Below are 21,857 nucleotides of genomic sequence, written 5' to 3' on the forward strand. Positions count from 1 at the left end.
GGCTACATATTCGTAATAGCAGAACTAAAGATTTCAGAAATTCATATGTAGTAAGGCAGTGACCACATCAATAGAAATAATGCTTTCAAAACATCTGGCATGAATAAAGGAAGAAATTACTCCAGAAGCAGGTGTAAGATGTGAAATCATTTGAAATATTTTTTTCACCTTATGTGCCTACAGAATAGAAACAAGCATGTACAAATGATAGCGGGTGGAGAAAGTATACATGGACCAGATGAATAAAATACAAGTATGAAAAATGATCTTGGTATTTGTTAAATAATTTTGTTCTAAAAGTTATGATGTAGTTAAAAATCCAGTAATATCTTTCTGACTGTGGTTATATCCTGGTTATTCTCCAATTGCCCATGTAGATCATCCCTTTTCTGCCCTGCTTTTTATCCCAGAAGGCTGAATTCTGTTGCCTTCCTTCCTTAGATGTGTTCCATCTCCAGCTCTCTGTTACCTACATCCAGCAGGAGGAACTGGAAGAGAGAAGTCAGAACATTGATTTTGTGTGAGCTCTCTCCCTCCTTCCTCACTGATAAACCTTGTCTGGCAATTTCTTTCTCCTCCTCATTTCTACCCACCCACCTCTAGTTACAGCTTCCACAGACCCCTTCAGTTTTAATGGTGAGTGATAATGGTTTCTCATTGTTGCTTGACCTAGGTCCTTACTCACTATTTGTTTGTGTCCTTAACAGGGTCCACGCCTCTGAGAACATTTCATTTATTAAACTCTCTTCAATTAAACACTTTAAGTGGGCCATTTGTGTCCTGTTAAGCTTAACTAATTGGAAATGAGAGTAGCCCCAGGAATTAGTTCCTCAAATTGAGATTCTGGCACTGAGTTTCTAATATAGTTGATGAACTCAAAGATTACTTCCATGCAAGGGAGAGATGAGATGCTGATAATTCATTACCTGAAGTGGCATCATGATTGTTTAAATCATAACCTATATTGTTATGGAATGGTATGCTCACTGCTGACAAAACATTAGAAAGATACTTGCCCGTGGCACTTAATTACTATAGCAGCAATGGAAATTAAGATATCTGCCTCTGATTGCCTTAGGAAAAGTACTCAAGGAAGAACAGAAATAAAATAAATTTACAGCCTTGAATTCCCAATTCCAAGCATGGGTGGAGGCTAAAAGCACCAATGGGTCAGCCGTAAAGAAATTTAACTACCTGTAACCACAATAGGCACAATGGAGAATTTCAACAGAGAATACAAATCTACAAAAAAAAAAAAAAAAATCAGAATAACTAGACTTACTGTGGTGATCATTTATAAAGTATAAGATATTGGATCATCATATTACACATCAAGAACCAATATATTTTATGTTGATTATATGTAAATAATATAGGTATATTTATATAATGCATGTATATATACACATATATATATGTGTGTGTATAAATATATCCAGATAGTAATATAAAATAACTTCAATTTAAAACAGTAGATGTGTTTAATATTACAGATGGAGGATTAGAAATGTTGAAAATGATATAAAACATTTAGAGAGAAGTACCAAGAAAAGAAGAGAGAATATAGACAAAGAGCTTAAGAGAAATAAGGGATGGTGAAAAGTTTTTGAGTGTATTGAAATAGAACTCCAGAAGAAGAAACAACAGAAGATGAGGAGAGCAATATATTAAGTGATAATCATCAATAAACTAGCAAAGCTGCTGGAAAGATCTTGAACCATCAAATAGGGAACTGGTGTGAATCCAAAACAAGATAAATAGACAGTCAAACATATATAGCCTTAGATATTCAGCCTTACATCATACTAGAACTATAGGGAAACAAAGATGATGAGTAGATCTTGGGAGAAAACAAACAAACAAAAACAAACAGAAAACAATAGGTATAGCAGCTTACTTTTTAACAGAAAAGTTAAATATATATATATATATATGGAGAGAGAGAGAACAGAAAAAAATGACATTTTTCAGAAGTATTAAAACAAAAATCTGCCATATTCTTCAAAAATGAAAGTGCAATAATGTATTTGATATAGAAATTGAGAAAATCGAATGTCAGCAAAATTATGTTAAAAGAATCATTAAAGCAAGCTCTTATGAAAAAGAAAATTTGTCCTTTATGGAAGCACAGAGATGTTAGAAGGAATAGAGAGTAATGAAAAAAATGTGGATAAACATATAATACTAATAGTATCACTTGCCTTTCTGAAATATATAACAACTTCAGGGGCATCTGGGCGACTCAGGTAGCTAAGTATCCAAGTTTTGATTTTGGCTCAGGTCATGATCTCAAGGTTGTGAGATGGAGCCCTGGTTGGGTTCCATACTGGGATAGAACCTGCTTAAGATTCTCTCTCTGCCTCTCCCTCTGCCTCTTCACCACCGCCCCCCCCCACCCCCCGGCCCCCACTGCTTGCATGTGCTCTCTCTCCCTCACTAAAATAATAACAATAAATATAATTTCAATAACAAAATGGCAATAGGGGATAAATACAGTTAAAATCCACAAGATTCTTTGATGGTCCTTGGCATGGCAAAAATAGAAAGATGTATTCAATTTTAATAACTCAAGGATGCTTATTATAATTTCTAGCATACTTATAAAGTATTTATAATCTACAAGTGAATTGAGTGAGGTGAAAATGGGATAGAAAATAACTTTAATTAAAATAACAGAAAGAAAAGATGAAATAAAGTAAAATAATTTAAAAAGAGAAAAAGAAAGAGATGTCAAGTATTTAGATGGCAAATCTAAGTTAAAATAATTTCTTAATTAAATATACTATAAATGGACTAAATAGCTTCAAGACATAGACTTTCAGATAAAATTATTTTTTAGAAATAGCCAAAAATATGCTCCTTGTTAAGGACAAAACTGAGACAAAAATATAGGTAAATGTTAAAATTAAAATATAGAAAATATATAATGCAAAAACTACTCCCTCAAATTATTGTATCTATAATAATGTTAAACCTCAAGGGAACAACTTTGCTAGATACAAAGAAAGATGTTGCATATTGATAAAATGATCAATATACCAGGAAAATAAAATAATCCTAAATCTGTATTCATATAAATGAAACAATTAAGTTACTGCATTCACAGTGGGAAATTTCAAATTTTCATATTTTACTAAAAAAGAACTTCAAGAAGAAATGAGAAAGAAAATAAATATTTGAGTTACATCTAAGTAAGCTCTAGTACACCTGACCTAACTGACATGTGTAGAACAGAGTACATATTCTTTCCAATCAAATATGTACTTAGATTTATGAAAATTAACTGAATACTGAGTCATAAAACAGATCTCACAGATATTAAAGAAATTAAACCATTTGGAGGAAATTCTCTGACCACAGTGATATTAAACAAAAAATAAATTTTAAAAAGACAAAGATAGTCCAAAATGAGAAAAAATAAATAAATATCTTTCTAAATAACACCTAGATTATTGAAGAATATACAATGGAAAATATAGTGTATTAAAATTCAACATATCAAATTAAATGTAGTTAAAGCTGTGCTTAGAGTGAAACTTGTAGCTTTAAATATGTAATTCGAAAAGAATAAAAATTCAAAATGAAATATCTAAGTAGGGAAGCCTGAGTGGCTCAGCGGTTTAGCAGCTGCCTTCAGCCCAGGACATGATCCTGAATTGCAGGATCAAGTCCCATGTAAGTCTCCCTGCATGGAGCCTGCTTCTCCCTCTGCCTATGTCTCTGCCTCTCTCTCTCTCTGTGTGTATCTCATGAATAAATAAATAAAATCTTTAAAAAAAAGAAAGAACAATCTAAGTATGTAAGTCAAGAAATTTAAAAAGAACAAAAATTTAAGCTTAAATGAAATAGAATTAAGAAAAAAGCAAAATTTAATGGCATATGAAATAATTTTGTATTAGAGAAAACCAAAATGGATAAAAGTTAATTCTTTAAAAAAATAATAAAATTGATAAATCTAGAAATACTGATCAAAGCAGGACAATGAAAAAGATTAAACTATCAAAATTAAGAATAAAAATGAGACATCATCAGAAATTCAACATATATTAAAATATAATAAACATTTAAACCTGAAAATGTAGAAGTGAGATAATTCTTAGAAAAATATTATTGAAATTGGTAGAAGAAAAATGAATAAAATGAGTACTCTTCTGTCTGTTAAAGGAATTGAATTCATAAATTATGGGGACTTCATAATTCATAATTAATAACTTCATAAATTCATAAACTGTGGGACTTCACTAGTGAATAACACTAAATATTTATGGTAGAACTATTTCCAAGCTTACACTACTTATGCCATATCATTAATAAGTAGAAACAGTTCTCAGCTATTTTAATTATGATTGTAAAACTTGATAACATCACAAGAAAAGAAAGTACAGATGAATAACAATCATAAACGTAGATGCAGAAAGCCTACACTAAACATTAGCAAAACAAATTTAGCACTATGGAAAAAATACTACATTGTGACCAAGAGGATTATTCCAGGAATTAAAAATTGATTTTACATTCAAAAGCCAAAATCCAGTACATTAACTAAGTAAATAGAAAAGCTGTATCATGAGACATTATATACCCAATTTCCCTTTATATTTTGTTTCTGATTATTTTCCCCACCATTATATTGTCCCTCGTGATTCTAGAACCAGAATGATCTTAAATTACCTAGGTTCTACAATAATTTGACAATAATTTTGTCTAATAATGTTTTAGTAGTATCAGTGATCTTAAAATTTTTTAACATTTCATTTATTTATTTCAGGGACAGAGAGAGAGAGAGAGAGAGAGAAAGAGCACAAGCATGAGCGGGGGGAGGGGAGTGGAAGAAGCAGACTCTGCTGAGCAGAGAGCCCTATGTAGGGCTCAGTCCTGACCTAAGCTGAAGGCAGAGGCTTAACTGACAGAGCCACTCAGGCACCCAGTGATCTTAAGGTTAGGATAAAAATGAAACATACAAGACACAAAAGACCTAACTCAACACCAAATTTAAATAGCTATTATTGGAAACAACAGCATGCATAGCATTTGCAGAGCAGATATTTCATGATTCTCAAGTACATCTTTTGATTTTGTAGAAATTCTACACTCAGGGATGCAAAACCGAGAGAGAAAAATCTGAGCGGACATGAAGCAATTCAGGAAAACCTTTACTAAATCCTCTCGGGCTTTATACGTAGGTTTATACGTATACCCATGACCTCTCAGATGGACATCACTTACGAGTTACCTAGCTTACTTAGGTATACAGGACTTACTACCATTCTCAGAAATAGCTTCAAGTCATCTGTACTGGTTACTCGTTTTGTAATGAACTTCAACAAAGAGGTAGTGTTTGTTTCAGTACATAGTCCTCAGTTAGTGTGGCATTTATATTGGAGCTGGTAAAAGAAAACTCCTAAGAATTCTTTTGAGTTAATATCTCCAAGAGAATTGACCAAGGAACAAATCCCCCTGGCATCCCTGTCGGTAGAAGAAAGGTCACAAAGGCATCTATTAGACCTAATCCTTCAGTTCACCTTAAATGCATTATTTTATCATTATTATGGGAGCCTCTGCATCCAAGAATATCAACCTCTGTATCCAAAGGGAATATAAGTCAACTAGCTCTCTTGCTGGAATTCTTTAAAAGTACACATTTAAAAGGATACTTCATTTCCTGGATAAGATCTTTTAAGAAAAGGATGACTTAAAAAAATTCATGAAGGCATTTCATTACATAGATAAAAATTTCAAAACTGTATGTCATAGAGCCTATTGATTAAAGACTACCTTCATGAAGACAGTAACTCAGTCTAGAGATATTGTGTAAACTCAACCTTGGCCACTGTCTTAATGAAGTTCACAGTGGATATTAGCCTGTATCCCCCCAAAAACTGCTAAGGCCATAGCATTTGACTCTTAAGCATAGGTATTTAGCTTAAAGATTGAAATTACTCAATTAAAAAATTTCATTATTCTTACTCATACCTAAGATATGAAGAGACAAATTTCACATATTTTCAATTTTAACTAATAATGACATATTTATAAATTAAAAAAATACTGCCAAGGACTTGTTGGAAATTTAAGAGCTTACTAACAATTTCATTATAAATATTATCCAGAATTTTATAATTATAAAATTCATGTAAGGCAGCATTTAGCCTTGAGGGAAGCTATTATTTGTAAATATTATTCTGAAAAATAATATTTGAATATTCTAAAAAAGAGAACAGGAAACATCCAAGAGAGAAAGGGTGATGAAAACAAGAAAAATAGTATTATTTTATATATTTAAACAAAAGTGGTTTACTGCTAAGCACAGTATTTTTAAGGAAATTTAGAGGTTATTCCAGACATCTGCTATCATGCAACAAACTATTACAACATGTTTGCCTCACAATAATGTTACTAAACAAGATTTTTTAATGTCATAATATTATGGGGTAGAAATGCTGATATGACTCAGCTAAGCACATGTTCAATTTCCTTGGTAGATATTCAGAGTACCATGACGGTGAATACCCTCATGGCATTCAGCAGGTTATTAAACTAAGCTGGGAATCCAAATAGCTTCATTCACATATCTGATGTGTTCGTAGGTCTGGCTGGAAGCATGGACTCAGCCAAACCCTTCTCTCTCTTCAGATAGTCTCTGACAACTCCTTGCGATCTCCCTAATATGGTAGTTGCATGTCTTTGATGGCAGATTAGAGATCTTTAAGCAAGTATTTCACATGGCCCAGGGAAAGATCAAGACTTCTTTTGACCCAGTCTTGGGAATTCCATAAACTCACTTCCACTATATTCTCTTGGTCAGGCAAGTCTCAAAGGCCAGCCCATTCAGGGACATATTAGATTCCTTCATATTAGAGGAATAGCAAATAATTGTGACTATCTTCAATCTTCAACAGAGACCCTCTTTTTTATCAATATAATTTTAGATAACATCAGGCCACACATCATTGTTATTTATTCTGACATTTTTAATTAATTGGTTTTATGACATACAGTTTTGAAATTTTTATCTATATAATGAAATGCCTGGATTGGATGTTTGCAAGATGTGTTTGAAATTTTGACAATGTATTATTACATTTTCACATAACTCTTTTTGTTTTAAGAACTATTTTTTTTTAAGGGATGGTTTGCTACAAAGTAAATGAGTTTTATTCTGCCGGGAACAGTATGTTATTATTAAAGTTAATTCTGTATGTTCCTCAATGCATATTTCCCTTTTTTAAATTGTTTACTGAAAGATATAACAACATAAAAACATATAACAACATAAACAACATCCAGAAGCATGATACCATATGCATTAAAAATTAAAATACTCTTCTTTACTCTTGTTGGAGTTTACCAGATCTTCAGGTAAACTGGTCTCCAGTTGAAAAGATTCTATAATTAGTTGTTTTCTCAACAATTTGAAGTGATACTTCCAAAGATTATGTAACATTTGTTTGGACTCAGTAATTTGCATCTCAGATAATTTGATCACATTTTAGTTACACTGCATTGTTCATTCACATGACCTATATCATCTGCGCAGTGGTGCAGTAAAGGTCAAGGCAGTATTCAGGAGGAATCTTCATTTACAATATTGCCTACCCATCATAGGATGTGCATTAAGGTTCAGTCACAGCCAGATGAACAAAGAGCAGAACAACTTCAAGATTTAACAAACTGAAGCCTTTGTCATTCTTTAGACAATTCAGAAACTTATGTTTGCTTAGTGTGGTGCTCATTTTTTCAACTGCTATATTTAGGAAATCTTACTAAATTCCTAAGTAGAATCAAATCATAGTGTTAGGACTGATTGGGAGATTTGATATTTCGTAGAGATTAAATGCTAATCATTATTATTGGTATCCTCCCCCCCCCCCAAAAAGGTCTGAGTTGTAAGATCTAGGCTATTAACATCTGCTATATCAATGGATGTAGTATTTCTAAATAGTCTGAAATTTTGATTTTGTTGTATACAGTGGAAATATAAAAAAATTATGTCTAAAGCCTGAAATCTTTCTTGTTACTAAATTGAAAGTTTGAGGGTTATGAAATATACCATATTTCAAGGTATAGTGTTTTCAGTCTGGTAAATTCACATAAGCCAGTGCTTTAATACCTTCAGGAAGTACTAGCTGAATTGGCTACATGAACAACTGACCAGAGCAGTCACAGAGTTCCAAGCTAGAAGGACTGCCTGCCTTGGTTGTAATGCTCAGTGATCATCACCTTGAGATTTTAATAGTTTTGTCTTCAGTGTTTTTTGTTTTGTTTTGTTCCATGAATGAAGTCCAGTGGAGCAGTAGAGCACTAACCGTGAGCCTGCCTCATTGTCTCCTTCTTGACAAGTTTTCAGATGTACTCTTACCTGTCTCCTAGCTATGCAACATCCTTTGCTCCTTCCTCTGATCCTTTCGCAAAACTCTTACTGCCTTCTATCTCTAGTGGGAATCTGAGCACAAGTATAAGTATAGTAGGAGTGGGCTTGAATGCAGGTGCCCAGCACTGGTTGTCCCCTAGTACAGGCTGCTAGCACCATAGCGCATTGAGATTGAGCAGGCAACTTGGCAGGGAGGTTCCTCTTGCTCACCTGTAAGCGAATAAGTCCAGGTGGAAGGCTGCAGTCCCTGGGGGTTGTCTGGCCACAGTTAATTGAGCAACAGACCAGATAAAAGGAGGCACCTGCAGTGACCTCCCTGCCTCCATGACAGTCTGGGTCTGGAGGCTGGCAGGAAGGGGTACTGGCGGGGGCACTGGTAAGCCACATGACTATGCGGAGTCACTCCCTGCCCATCATATCTGTGAGGGTCTACACTCACCCTGAGAGTATTCCTTTGCCCAAAGGAGACAATATTAAATAGCATTAAAAAATAAAGTACTATGTCAGAGAGAGACCATAGAAGACAGGAGAAACTTGTATTTTTTAAATTAAAGCATTAATTTAAAAAAAATTTAAAAAATAATGCTGCATTTTTTTTTCTAATTTTTGAAGAGAAGGCAGCATTTTCCTTTTGCATTGGGCCATGAAAATTATGTAGCCAATATTTGGTCCACAGTTTTTAGGAATCTAAAAAAAAATGCTCTCCAGGGATGTCTAGGTGGCTCAGTGGTTGAGCATTGCCTTTGGCTCAGGGCCTGATCCCAGGGTCCTGGGATCCAGTCTGCATTGGGTTCCCTACAGGGAGGCTGCTTCTCCCTCTGCCTATGTCTCTGCCTCTCTCTCTATCTCTCATGAATAAATAAATAAATAAATAAATAAATAAATAAATAAATAAATAAATAAGTAAATAAAATCTTTAAAAATAAACAAAAAAAAATACTTAAAAATTGCTCTCCAAACTACCAGCTATTGATTTGCTGAACTTTATTCACATAATCCTAAGAGGAAACAAAACTGTACTATATATGCTTGAATAACATATATTCATTTTTATTGACGGTGGGGATAGGAGAGTAGATTGGGAAGGAAATGAGGGAAAGGAATAAAGGAGGCAGTTCTGCACTCATTCCTTAAATGGGGAATGAAAATAAATTGGCAACTCCAGCTGCCACAGGTTTTCAAATAGACGCCTCTATTTAAACAAAAGTAAAAAAAAAAAAAAAAAAAGTAAACATACAAAGTACATTATTTCATTCACTTAAAAAATAGTATCTGCTTGTTGGATAGGATCTTTTAACAGAGCAATCAGATCCTTAATTAATATGAACATCATAATCTCACAATACTAATTCAGGGGAAAAAATGGTGTCAGCATTTCTCAAAGAATGTTTCTTGTCAATTAAATGATTTTATTTTAATTTCTCCTTCTATTATATTTGAATGAGACTGAGAATGCAACCGTATTTTGTTCATCTTCCTTCCTTGCTCCCAAGTCCAAGCTCTGTGGCAGATATACTTGAGAGTTTATAGAAAAGATCCTTCCTTTGCACTGAGGTTTTCCATTGGAAACTTTCTACCTAGGGGTAGAAAAGAATATCCACAAAACAAATGCACACATTAGTCTCCTTATCTAGCACTCTATTAAATAAAGAGGTGTAACATTTTGCTATGGAATAACAATTTTAATTATATTGCATGTTTTAAAATCCCAGCTGAATATAATATAATTTTAGTAGCTCATTTCTCCTGAGGCATCAATATCATTTATCACTCCTGCCATCTGGCATGTCTGAACCATCATGATCAGCAGTTTATGTGGAAATTAAAGCATTCAATGGGTCTCTCTTCAATAATACTCTGAGGTCAGGGACAATATTGCTAGCGGCAGTGAAGATGCATTTTTATCGCACACTTGAGAGGCATCCATTCGACATATTTTATAGCTTTCTAGGTTACGACTAGCCAAGCTTTTCCTTATTTGCACTGACCCGACATGGGGGTCATTTTGTATAATAACTATCTAAGAATCATTCAGAGTAGTACCCTGTCTGCTACTGTGCTTATAAAGCTACTTTCAGTTAAAAGCTTAGGAGCAGCAATAAAAGAACTCTCTCTCCCCCCACATATATATAATATATATACATATATTATATATATACCTAACAAATTATACATATACACATTATGCTACATATAGTTTGTTATATATCTATATTTTTATTTGGTATATTTATCTATATACTGATTGTTGATCTGTTTTTATTCTCTATTAAAGAATACAGAAGCAAGAATATGCCAGCCATGGGACTAGTTAATGTCTCAGTCCTCTCAGAGGCAAATATTAACCTTTTTTCAGTTTAATAAAAAGTGAAGTTATTTCTTCAACAAAAATATCCTTGTAATGTTATTTGGTGATATTGTCAAAGACACCTTATAGTTTGAGTTTAAATTTGAGTTTATATGACTGAGAATGTAAATACATCTGTTATTCCATAAATTTATTTCCACAGTTACTGAGCTTCTTGAGATGGTGAGTTACCTGATTTAAACAGGCTAATCCTCTTGTGGCAAAATTGCCCAATCTTTGCAAAATGTTACGGTTTAGAAATTTTCAAGTTTGGGAGAGAACCTTCTCTTCTCCATCAGGGAGGTTATGATTTAAGAAAGAATAAAACAGAGATCCCTGGGTGGCGCAGCGGTTTAGCACCTGCCTTTGGCCCAGGGCGTGATCCTGGAGACCCAGGATCGAGTCCCGCGTCGGGCTCCCGGTGCATGGAGCCTGCTTCTCCCTCTGCCTGTGTCTCTGCCACTCTCTGTCTCTGTGTCTCTCATGAATAAATAAATAAAGTAAAAAAAAAAGTGTAATACAAAATTTTGAAAATCATAAAAAAATAGTAATCATATTCTTTTCCAGAAATGAATGTTTGTGAAAGTGAAAAGAAAACACACAAATCTCTTGGTTATTCATCCTCAGATTTCTGGTTTCTATTTCCACAAAACATACACGCTCGCATGTGTGTACACACACACACACACACTAATACATACATGCAGTACACTAGTCCCACTCATGATACAGAGAACAGAATGATTAAAACAGATGTTGCCATAATTAATAGGAAATTTCTGTGGAAACAAAACCCACCCACATGTTCCTTGTATTTAAGACCCAGTCACTTAGAGCAGTGAATATGTTGTGGTATATTATAATGTTAGTAAAACTTCAGAGAGTTTGCCTTCAGAGAGTTTGCCTTCAAAGGAAGAGGCAAAGATTTGTTTTTAGTTTATGTGTATTAATGCTTATTCTAAAAAAAAAACAGTAAGTCAAAAAGACTTTCTCTGTTTTACCTTTTATGTTTAGATCTATATTCTTTTTTTATTTAGTTCTTGTATAAGGTATAAGGTGTCCTTCAAGATTTTTTTGTTTAGTTGGTTTTGGTTTCCTGTTTGCCCTCTTAATTCTAGTGGCTCTAACACAATTTGTTGAAAATGCTGTACTTCCTTTACTGAATTGATTTTGTGGTGTTGTAGTTCAAGAGTTTTAATCATGAACGGGTGTCAAATTTTGCCAAATGCTTTTCCTGTATTAATTGCTATGCAACCATTGACTTTTCTTCTTTTTAAAAAAAATTTTTTTTTTTACTTTCTTCTTATACTGTTGTTATGGTGGATTATATTGATTTACTTTTGGATATTGAACAAGCTTTGCATCTTGGAATGAAGTCCAATAGCCCCAAAATATTTTTTCTCAAAATATTTTTAAATGTAATGTTGGAATTGGTTTTGTAATATTTTGCTGAAGAATTTGGAAGCTATGATTTGATCGTGTGGGGCATAGGTGAGTAGTTCTGTTGCTGTTTGTATTGTATTTGCCTGGTTTTTGTATCAGAATAATGCTGATTTCATCAAATGGATTGTGAAGAATGCCATATTTCTCTAATTTATGGAAGAAATTTTGTAGAATCAGTGATAATTTTTCTGTAAATATTTGGTAGAATTTACCAGTAAAACCATCCGATACTAGAAATTTCCTTTATAGAAGGATTTAATTACAAATTTAACTACTTTAATGAGATTAAGGCTCTTTGAATTTTCTATTTTTATCTTGGATGAGTTGTAATAACTTATGATTTCAAAGAATTGTTTAATATGTGATGTGATCTAATGTTTGTATATATTTCTATATTTCCATATTATCCCTTCAATGTCTGCATGGTCTTTAGAGATATTCCTCTTTCATGCTTGATATTAGTAATTTATTTATTCTTTTTTATCAGTATCAATTTTATTGATATTTCAAAGAAACACCTTTCACTTTGATTGATTTTGTCCATTGATTTTCTGCCTTTAGTTTCATCGATTTCTGTTCTTATTTTTATATCTCCTGGTTGCTTTTGATGTATTTTGTTCTTTTTCTAGTTTATTTAAGTGGAAGCTTCAGTTATTGAGTTGAGAACTTGCTTCTTTTCTAATATACACATTGGTGCTATAAATTTCCCTCTAATCCTTGCTTTCAATTAGTTCCACAGATATTGATATTTTATGCTTTCGTTAACATTCAGTTCAATATATACATATTTTATTATCTGTGAGAATTCTTTTGACCCATTAATAAGTGTGTTGTTTAATATCTAAGAGTTTGAAGATTTTTTTCATTATCTTTCTGTTGTTATTTTTAGTTTATGATCAGAGAACATATTGGTGTGGTTTCAGTTATTTATATTAGTTGAAGTTTATTTTATGACTTGTTATATAGTCTACCTTGGTGAATGTCCAATGCAGTTTTGAAAAAGGATGCACATTATCCTGATGCTCAGTGGAGTGTTTTATAAATGCTACTTAGAATACACTGGCTGATGATATTTTTCAGGTTTTCTAAATCTTTGTTGAATGTTTGTCTAGTAGTTTTATTAATTACTAAATAATGGGTGTGGAAGGCCCTAACTATAACCATTGATTTGTCTGCTTCTCCTTTCTTGTCTTTCAGTTTATGCTTCATGGTTTTGCTTAAAGTACTGCACTTTGGTGCATAATATTTAAAATTGTTTTATCTTTTTGTTAAGTTGAATCTTTTATCAATATACAATATTATTGCTGGTAATTTTCTTTGCTTTGAACTATACATTATCTAATATCAATATAGCCACTCCTATTTTTTATAAGTGTTTTCATTGCATATCTTTTTTTATTTTTTATTTTGGCCTATTATCTTTAACTGATCTGAAGTCAGGGTCTTGTAGCCATCATAAAACTAGTCATGGTTTTTACTCTGTCCTGCTAATCTCTGTCTTTTCATTAGTACATTGAGACTATTTAAAATAAGTGTAATTATTGGTGAAGAATAACTGCATAGTGCTGTGGATCATTCGATTGTGCACCTGCCAACATCTCTCAGATGAATCCTCCACATTTTTCCAGTTTGGCCCATCAATTGAATAGCAAGCTTCCATCATGTTCAACATCGTGGAAGAGTATGATTGATACAGCTTTCCTATCATCATCACCTACTTCCCTGGCAACCAAGACTTTGTAAACAACATTTGCAGCAACATCAAGAGTAGCTTCATGGGCTGGGAGTTAGAGGAAGTCTGCCTGCTGGACATGTCTCTGGATGACGGAGATTCTAAGATCTAGAACCGACTCAAGAAACTTCAAAGCCCCATCATTGTTCTTTATTGTACTAAGGAAGGGGCCACCTCCATCTTCGAAGTTGGTCCTAGGACCAACTGACTAGGTTACAAGTGGATTGTCCCTAGTCTTGGGGCAGAGAACACAGACACAGTACCCTGAGTTGTCCACTGGGTTCATTTCTATGTCCTATGATAAATGGGAGTTTGGCCTCCTTGTCAGAGTGAGGGATGGAATTGCCATAATCACCACCACTGCTTCTGCTCTGCTATCTAAACACAGCTTCATCCCTGAGCCCAAGAGCAATTGTTACAACACCCATGAGATGAGGATCTACCAGTGCAACATGCTAAATAGGTATCTGATCAATGTCACTTTTGGGAGAAGAAATCTGTTCTTCAGTGAAGGTGGCTACCAGATGCACCTGAAACTGGTGATGATCCTCCTGAATAAGAAGAGGAAGTGGGAGAGGGTAGGACATACCTTTGGCAATTCTTAAGCAGAGTAGATGAGGTAAGGATATAAAATTGTGCAACATTTAAAGGAAAACAAAACCAAAGCTTGATTTTGGTCTCTGAGCTAAGAAGGAAGAGTGTAACACTTTGAGAACACAGAAGCCATTTCTCAAACTTGCATCTTCATTTTCTTACTACTTTTCCTAATCAAGATATTATTTTCTTTATGCATTATATTTCCATTTTTATTGGTTATGGTGCTGTCTAAATCATGACTTTGTTCTAGTGGAAGAGTATACATGTATACATGTATACAGCATAATTTGGTGAAGAAATCAAATCTGTGGTATAATTCAGAAGTTGAATCTTACTTATACTGGGGAGGCCGATGAAACCGAATTTATAAGCAAACAGGCTGTGATTAGAAGCTTGCCACACAAGGCTTCTCTCAGGATCACCGCCATCTGATTATACTGTCTGATCAGAGTATCTGAAACTCTACCACTAGATGTTAATTTCTGTGGGTCCCAGATTACCTAGGTTAAATTCCTAGTTCCTCTACTCACAAACTTGTCTACTCAGGACATTGCACAAATCCCTTAACTGCTTTAAATTTCCTCATCTATAAAATAAGGATAAAAATAAGGGTACTAAGATCACCAGGTTGTTATTAGGATTAAATATATTAATATATGTAAAGGACTCAGAAGGGTGCCTGGAACATAGTAAGCACTTAATTGGTATTCACTTTTATTGTTATCCCTGATTCTTACATAAATATAGATGTTCCTGAGAGTAATGTTAGCACTGATGTTTCTCTCATTTGTTCTTCAGGTCATTTGTTCCTTGAGATACTTTGCTGATTCTATCCACTTGTTCTGTAGATAAATAAGGTTGGGAGATATTTCTCATTCAGGGAGATTCCTAGAACATATTAACAGTTGAAAGTTCAGAAGTGTCCTATTGATAGCAAAAAGCCATCTTTAATTTTATTTAACCTGCTTCTTCCCAAATTTATTTTATTATGAGATCCCTTTGTTCCTGAAATTCATATTCTGTAAAACATGTTGGACAACACTAATTAAGTGAATTTCTATAGACGCTATGTGCCAGTTGGCTGAACAAGCTTCAAGAGGTCAGCGTGTCTCTGATGGAAACCAAACTACGTATTTCTAGAAAGAATAGCCAGGAAAAGGGACCAGAAATAAATTTCTTGAAATTCACAATCTTGGCAGAGATCCCTAGTCAGGTAGTTATTGTGGATGTTCACCTGTGGAACAGCATATGTGATTGAGGGGGTGGAAACCCAGGGCCTTATTCTTAAAATTGAGACACCTCAATCTGTCATATAGTTCCTTATATTAGGGCACAGCTATAAGACTTAGATTACTCCTTGTGTTCTTGATTAAAGTTGCCTTCCCTCTATTGAGTTATCATTTGTTCATAAATAGTTTTCTTCTGCACTTCTGCTCTTCACCTCAATCAAGCTGCTTTTCACTGCTTCTGTAGAGACATAATAACTTAAGAAGTGTTCTGGGACCTCGTGTATAGTAGACATTTCTGTATATATACAGAAAAAGGAGTTACTAATAACCAGAGCTTCCTATATGGAAAAGAGATATCTAGCTGGCATAATTTAAATGCAAGTAAACTCATGATTACTACCTCAAATATAGGGTGTCTCACACCTATCTTTCCTTAAACAGATATCATGTATTGCCAGTCATGATGATTTTTCTTTTCTAGGCTGGAATCTGAGACCTGTGACCAACCCCTACACTAACACTAGTATCCCTCTCTAACGCTAGATACTCCCCATGGGATTTTTATTCTTTTCCTTCTTATCAATTCTACCTTTACTGTAGCTTCTGAATTTATTCCTACTTATATTATCCAGGAACCATGTGATAATATTTTAAGTGTGCCTCCCTGTACTTCATGCCCACCATTATCCATTCAGATCAGGTCTGGGCATGGCTGCTAGAATGAGTTTACTGAAGCACAACTCTGATTATGTTATTTCTCTGCCCAAAACTTGTTCAAAACTTCTGTGGGTTATACACTGAATCCAAACTTTATCTCATTCAAGGCTCCAGTCTCTACCATCTAAGGCCTATTGTCTCTTCCTTGCTGTTTCTTGTCTCACCATCAAACTACATTGGACTCACTATACATCTTGCTTCCTGTACAGCATTCCATGATGTTTCCTTTTTTTCTGGAATGGATTATCCAATTATGCAAATCATAACCATACTTTGAAACTCAATTAAAATGTTTCCATCTTCCCTGATCTTTGACCAAGATATAATTAATGTTTCATATTCCCTTGCCCCCATTCACTTTTGTCCCTACTTCTGTTGCACATCTGCCTGTGCTAGAGTTGTGTATGTGCATGCTTCCAGATGGCAGAGACTGTGTCTTTATACCACTATGTCCCCCTAGCAACTTGGAATAGTGTGTTGTATAGAGCAGCTCAATAAGTATGTGTAAAATGAATGAGAATCATTATATAACACAAGAGTGTAAAATCTATCATTACGAATCCGAGTTTAGAGATGCCTGGGTGGCTCAGTGATTGAGCATCTACCTTTGGCTCAGGTCATGATCCCAGGGTCCTGGGATCAAGCAAGTCCTGCACTGGGCTCCCTGCAGGAATCCTGCTTCTCTGCCTTTCTCTCTGTTGTCATTCATGAATAAATAAATAGAATCTAAAAAAAAAAAAAAAGAATCCAAGTTTATGTTATTGCCCTTGATGTAATACCTCTTTTTAGGAACAGAAGGGATATAAAATCTTTACATTGACTGAGTTTTCATAGGCCATACTTTTTAAAAGTTACAAAGGAGTTTATTATTATTAAAGAAATTCTGTGGTTGATGTTTTTATAAAGCATTGTGGGAAGGGAAGGGAAGGGATCATGGAATATAACATTTTCATTCTGACTTGGTTAAATCAGGGAACATTACTGAAAGGAGGTCTTTACTGTTCATTGAGTTCACAGATGGAGGAGGCTTCCCAGTGTGGAACACCTTATTAGGGCTCACATATATACAGGGAGGGGTGATAGGAGCCAGACACAGCCCTAAGGCATGTCTGGGATGTGCTAAAATTGTACTGTGGAAGTTATACCTTTTTTCCCACTGTTACCCTGGACCCAGGACCCCTCTGTATTCTCAAGATTTCAAATAACCCTCCAGAAGGTCTAGTGCAGTCAAGGGAAGATTTAGTGTCTATGGACTCCAAAGAGGCAGACACCAGGGCAAAGATTCTATTATGAGAAAATGGACACTGGGAAGATAAATGGGGAAGAAATCTGGATTTGTGGGGAAATTATGGGCTAAAAGACAAAACCCACATCTTCCAATTGCCCATAACTAGCTCTGTGACCTGTTATTTTTCACTTTTTTGGATCTATCCTTCCTCATGTCTAAAATCATGGGATGAGATTAAGATTTCTAGGGTCCTTTCCAGCTCTAGGTTCTGGGATTGCAAATTTCACATTGTAAATAAATAAGTGCTCAGAATGAAATCGGGATAGGAGCTGATGCATACAAAAGGAACCTAAATTTGTTTCTAAGGACAGAAGCTCCCTGGAAAAATTTGTCATTCTTGTCATTTAGATAAATATCACCTCCTCAGAAGTCCTTCCTTGGTGACTCAAGCCACCCAGTCACTGTATCACAACAGTTACTTTTAATTTTATTTAGTATACTTTTGATCTAATATTTTGACTATTTGTCTAATTGTTTATTGCCTGTCTTTTCACACCAGGACAGATGATTCCTGGGAGTAAGAATCTTGAGACCTCTGTAACCCAAACATTTAAGAAGTGTGCCTGGCTCAGAGTGACCATTCAAAAGATAACTTGAGTAAATGAGGAATCTGTATGCTTAGGAGACTTAGTATATAGACCAGCCATTTCACTTCTGCCTGAATCTCTTTGAGGCAGACAGAGTGGTTTACTGCAGGGCACGGGAGAGCAGGCACATTCCCCACTGTTGGTGTGAGCAGGCCACATGCCAGCAAAGGTCTGGCGGCCCAGGAGAGAAGAGAATTGGATCCTCAGAGAAGCCGAACTTCCCAGTGGTAGTAAGCCACAACAGTTTTCAACAAGGAACCTCAAGTTGTGGAAGACTCGTTCAGACGGTGGTATGAATCATGTGATGGGGCTTCACAATATCCTTTCTGGTTTTAAAAAGTAATATCAAAGCACAGTTTTATAAATCTGGCTCCTTCTGAAAGACTTGAAGTCAAGGCAGTGTAATCTGTTGGATTGAACGTGGTTTTGGAAATCAGAAAGAGCTGAAGTGAATGCCCCACATTGCTGTCAGCTGTTTTTTTTTTTTTTTTTTTTTTTTTTAAGATTGAAAAATTACTATTTATTTGACAGAAAATTTTTGAATAAAGAAATGGCAATTAATTGGTACTTACATGAATTCAAAATATTTTCACTAAGCACCAAATGGAATAGTTCTCAATCTTTTCAGTAAGAACCTCTTTATTACTGAATGACTGCCTAAAACTTAACCCGTTTATTTGGGTTTTTTAATCAAGAAATCTAAAGCTGCCAATCAGGGCTTCTAATTAGTGTGAGGTGGCCAGGTTAACAACCTTTATGTCATATAATGAGTAAAAACAACTTTTAAAAGCTTTGTTTAATCTATACTGGGGGGTTGGCCCCAGGCTCTATACTCTACACACATGCACACAAACAAAAATGAATAATAAGCATTACGCATAAAAGACAAATAAGTGGTCACTGTACATTGAGGGGAATACAACAAAGCGACAATGCTATCTGTTTCCGTTTTGTAAAATAGAATTTTACAAACGGCTATTGTAAAGATTAAAAGAGGTTTTATAGCAAAATACCAGTTAATAGTGATTGCAATAGCTAGTATTCAACAAATGTCAATAAGTGCCTTTGCCCTTTTTTTAAGCTAGTATTTGGCATGTGGTAAAAAATCAAATGGTATAAAAGAGTATCCAGTAAAAATAAAATCCTCTTATTTGTGATCCTTAGTTCCCCCAGGGCCTCCCCAGAGAAATCATTGTTTCCAATGTCCAATGTATTTTCTCTGTAAATACTCCAGGCATATAAAAATTGAAACTATAAATAAAATTTTAAAAGTTTAAATTTAAAAACAATAAAAATTAAAAAAATTAAAATATAAAAAAGTAAAATCAATATAATTATTAATATCTTTCCCTTAAGTTTCCACTTTATTATTTGCTTTCTGTTTCTTCCCTTTGTTTCTGAATCTTCTTTTCTGTTTTCCTGTGGGTTTTACAATCCTACTTTAATCAATATATAGTCCTGTTGTTATCAGTTTTTAAAGGTTTTTAATGGTTATTCTAAGAATTACAATATACATGAATGGTTTGTGCCCATCTACTGGCAACACCTTTTTATCATCTTAAGTGGGATGTAAATTACTTAACACCTTTAGTTCCCATCACTGCCCTACTTGAAAGAACCTCCACCTCATTACTTCAGGCAGAGAAAGAGGACAGAATTATCCTCACAAGCAGCTCAGAAATGACTCACTTCTCTTACTGAAGGGCTCGAATGAAAGTCAGAGCTATAACAACGAACTCTGCTGCTGTAACATATTGGTGAGGTGGTTCATGGTTTTTTCATGGTGTTGACTGAAACACATGTGAGTAAAAGTTTTCACCCTGGTAGGCTGCCAATTTCCCAGTCTTTTCTCTTGAGAAAGCAGATTTGGGTTTTGGGGCTCTTTCTTTTGCCTGTACCCATTGACAATTTTAAGATGTGGGCCTCTACCACACAGATCAGGGAGTATATGAGTCAATAAAAAAACAAAACAAACAATCAAAAACGATCACCCTTAAGCTTCAAGGTTACTAGCCAGTCTGTTTCATTTTCTTATTTTTTTTCGGAGTCCTCTGGTGGGTAATTTATATATTTCATACTATTTTTTGTTGTTGTTGAGATTGGCAGGAGGAAAAAAATGAAATGCACTCCACTTTGTCTAAAACTTGTTTATCATTCACATGTTCATCTTGATCTTTAAAATACTATTTCAAAATTACAAGAAAATCAGCATGGAACTCAAAATTGGTAGTTGATATTAGGTCAAATGAAGGTAAGATATGCACTACCCAAGATTAGGATTTTCAAAAGAAATTCCTACATGAAAGAATTTTTAGAATAAAAGTAAAAATAAGACTGCTTTTTAAATTGGTAATAATGACTCTGTGAGTGTGATTTGTGATAATGATGAGCTTTTCCATATCAGCAGATGGAGGTAGGTTGGGACTATGGTATAATATGAAAATAAAAGAAACAAACAAATTGCAACAACAATTAAAAGGAAAAAAAAAAAACTCTCAAGATTTTATTAGTTTTCTCCAGGAAAACTAGAACCTTCCCTCTTTTGAGAATCATTTATGAAATCGAAAATCAAATAAGAAGTAAAATAGTTAATGTCTTCATCAAAACGTTTAATGAGAGTATAGCCAGATGGTTGGTGAATTGCCAATTCAACTAATCTGTATGGATATTAAAATATACAACAGGTTTATTGAACTAAAATATAACCTTACAGAAAGTAGAAAGGTTATATAGAATGAACTGTTTAGTACCTATGTGATTACTGCAAAATCTTTCAATTAAGGACTTATCAAACCAAAATGAAAAGGAAGACAATAATTGTATTCAGGCATTGTTTCAAAGAAGATACATATCCCTTTAAAATTAACCAAACTCTTCCTAAGTGTTAGTGTTTTTCCATTCTTATAAGGAACTGAGATATAAAAAGGGTTAAGATCAGCACAAATTAAGTCAGCTAATAAGTAATTGGCCTAAGCAGTTTGGCCTCAAAATTCAATCTATCAATTACTTGCTGCACTGCCTCTCTGTGGTTAAATGCATACCACTCCTCTGGTTGTAATGATTGGAGTTAAAGAGCAGTTCTGACTGTCAAGCAAAACTGTGTTAATTTTAGCCAAAGATCAACATTGATATTGATTTTATTATAAATGCTTACTTTAGTTATTAGAAGTATATATCACATGTAAAAAATGTAAGGTTATTTTCAGATCAACCAAACATCCACTATAGGCCCTGGATAAGCTTACAATACTGTGGAACTGATGAGAAAAGATATCCATGAACGTAATTAAACTATATGACAACATCAAGTACAAAAACTGATGAAATGATAAAAGGTAGAAAAGCATCTAGTAAAAGGTAGACTCACCACCTCAGATAGAAATAAATAAATAATCACAAAGTTGGGAAAAATATAAAATTACTTTCCATGGCTTTTTATGTGAACTAGATTGGATTACACTGTGATGCTGCAGATCTATCTGTGGATCTGTATGAAGTTGTAAAAAGTTTTCAGGGTCATTAGAACATATCGTTACAAAAGAGTTA

At 34.3% G+C, this 21,857-nt stretch overlaps 1 pseudogene; it reads left to right on the plus strand.

The window, feature by feature from the left end:
* The first annotated feature begins 5,199 nt into the window (after positions 1 to 5,199).
* LOC144296614 (glutamate receptor ionotropic, NMDA 2B pseudogene) lies at positions 5,200 to 14,498 on the plus strand (annotated as a pseudogene).
* The last annotated feature ends 7,359 nt before the right edge of the window (positions 14,499 to 21,857 follow it).

The sequence above is a fragment of the Canis aureus genome, chromosome 24 (genome assembly GCF_053574225.1).
Source record: "Canis aureus isolate CA01 chromosome 24, VMU_Caureus_v.1.0, whole genome shotgun sequence".
NCBI lineage: Eukaryota > Metazoa > Chordata > Mammalia > Carnivora > Canidae > Canis > Canis aureus.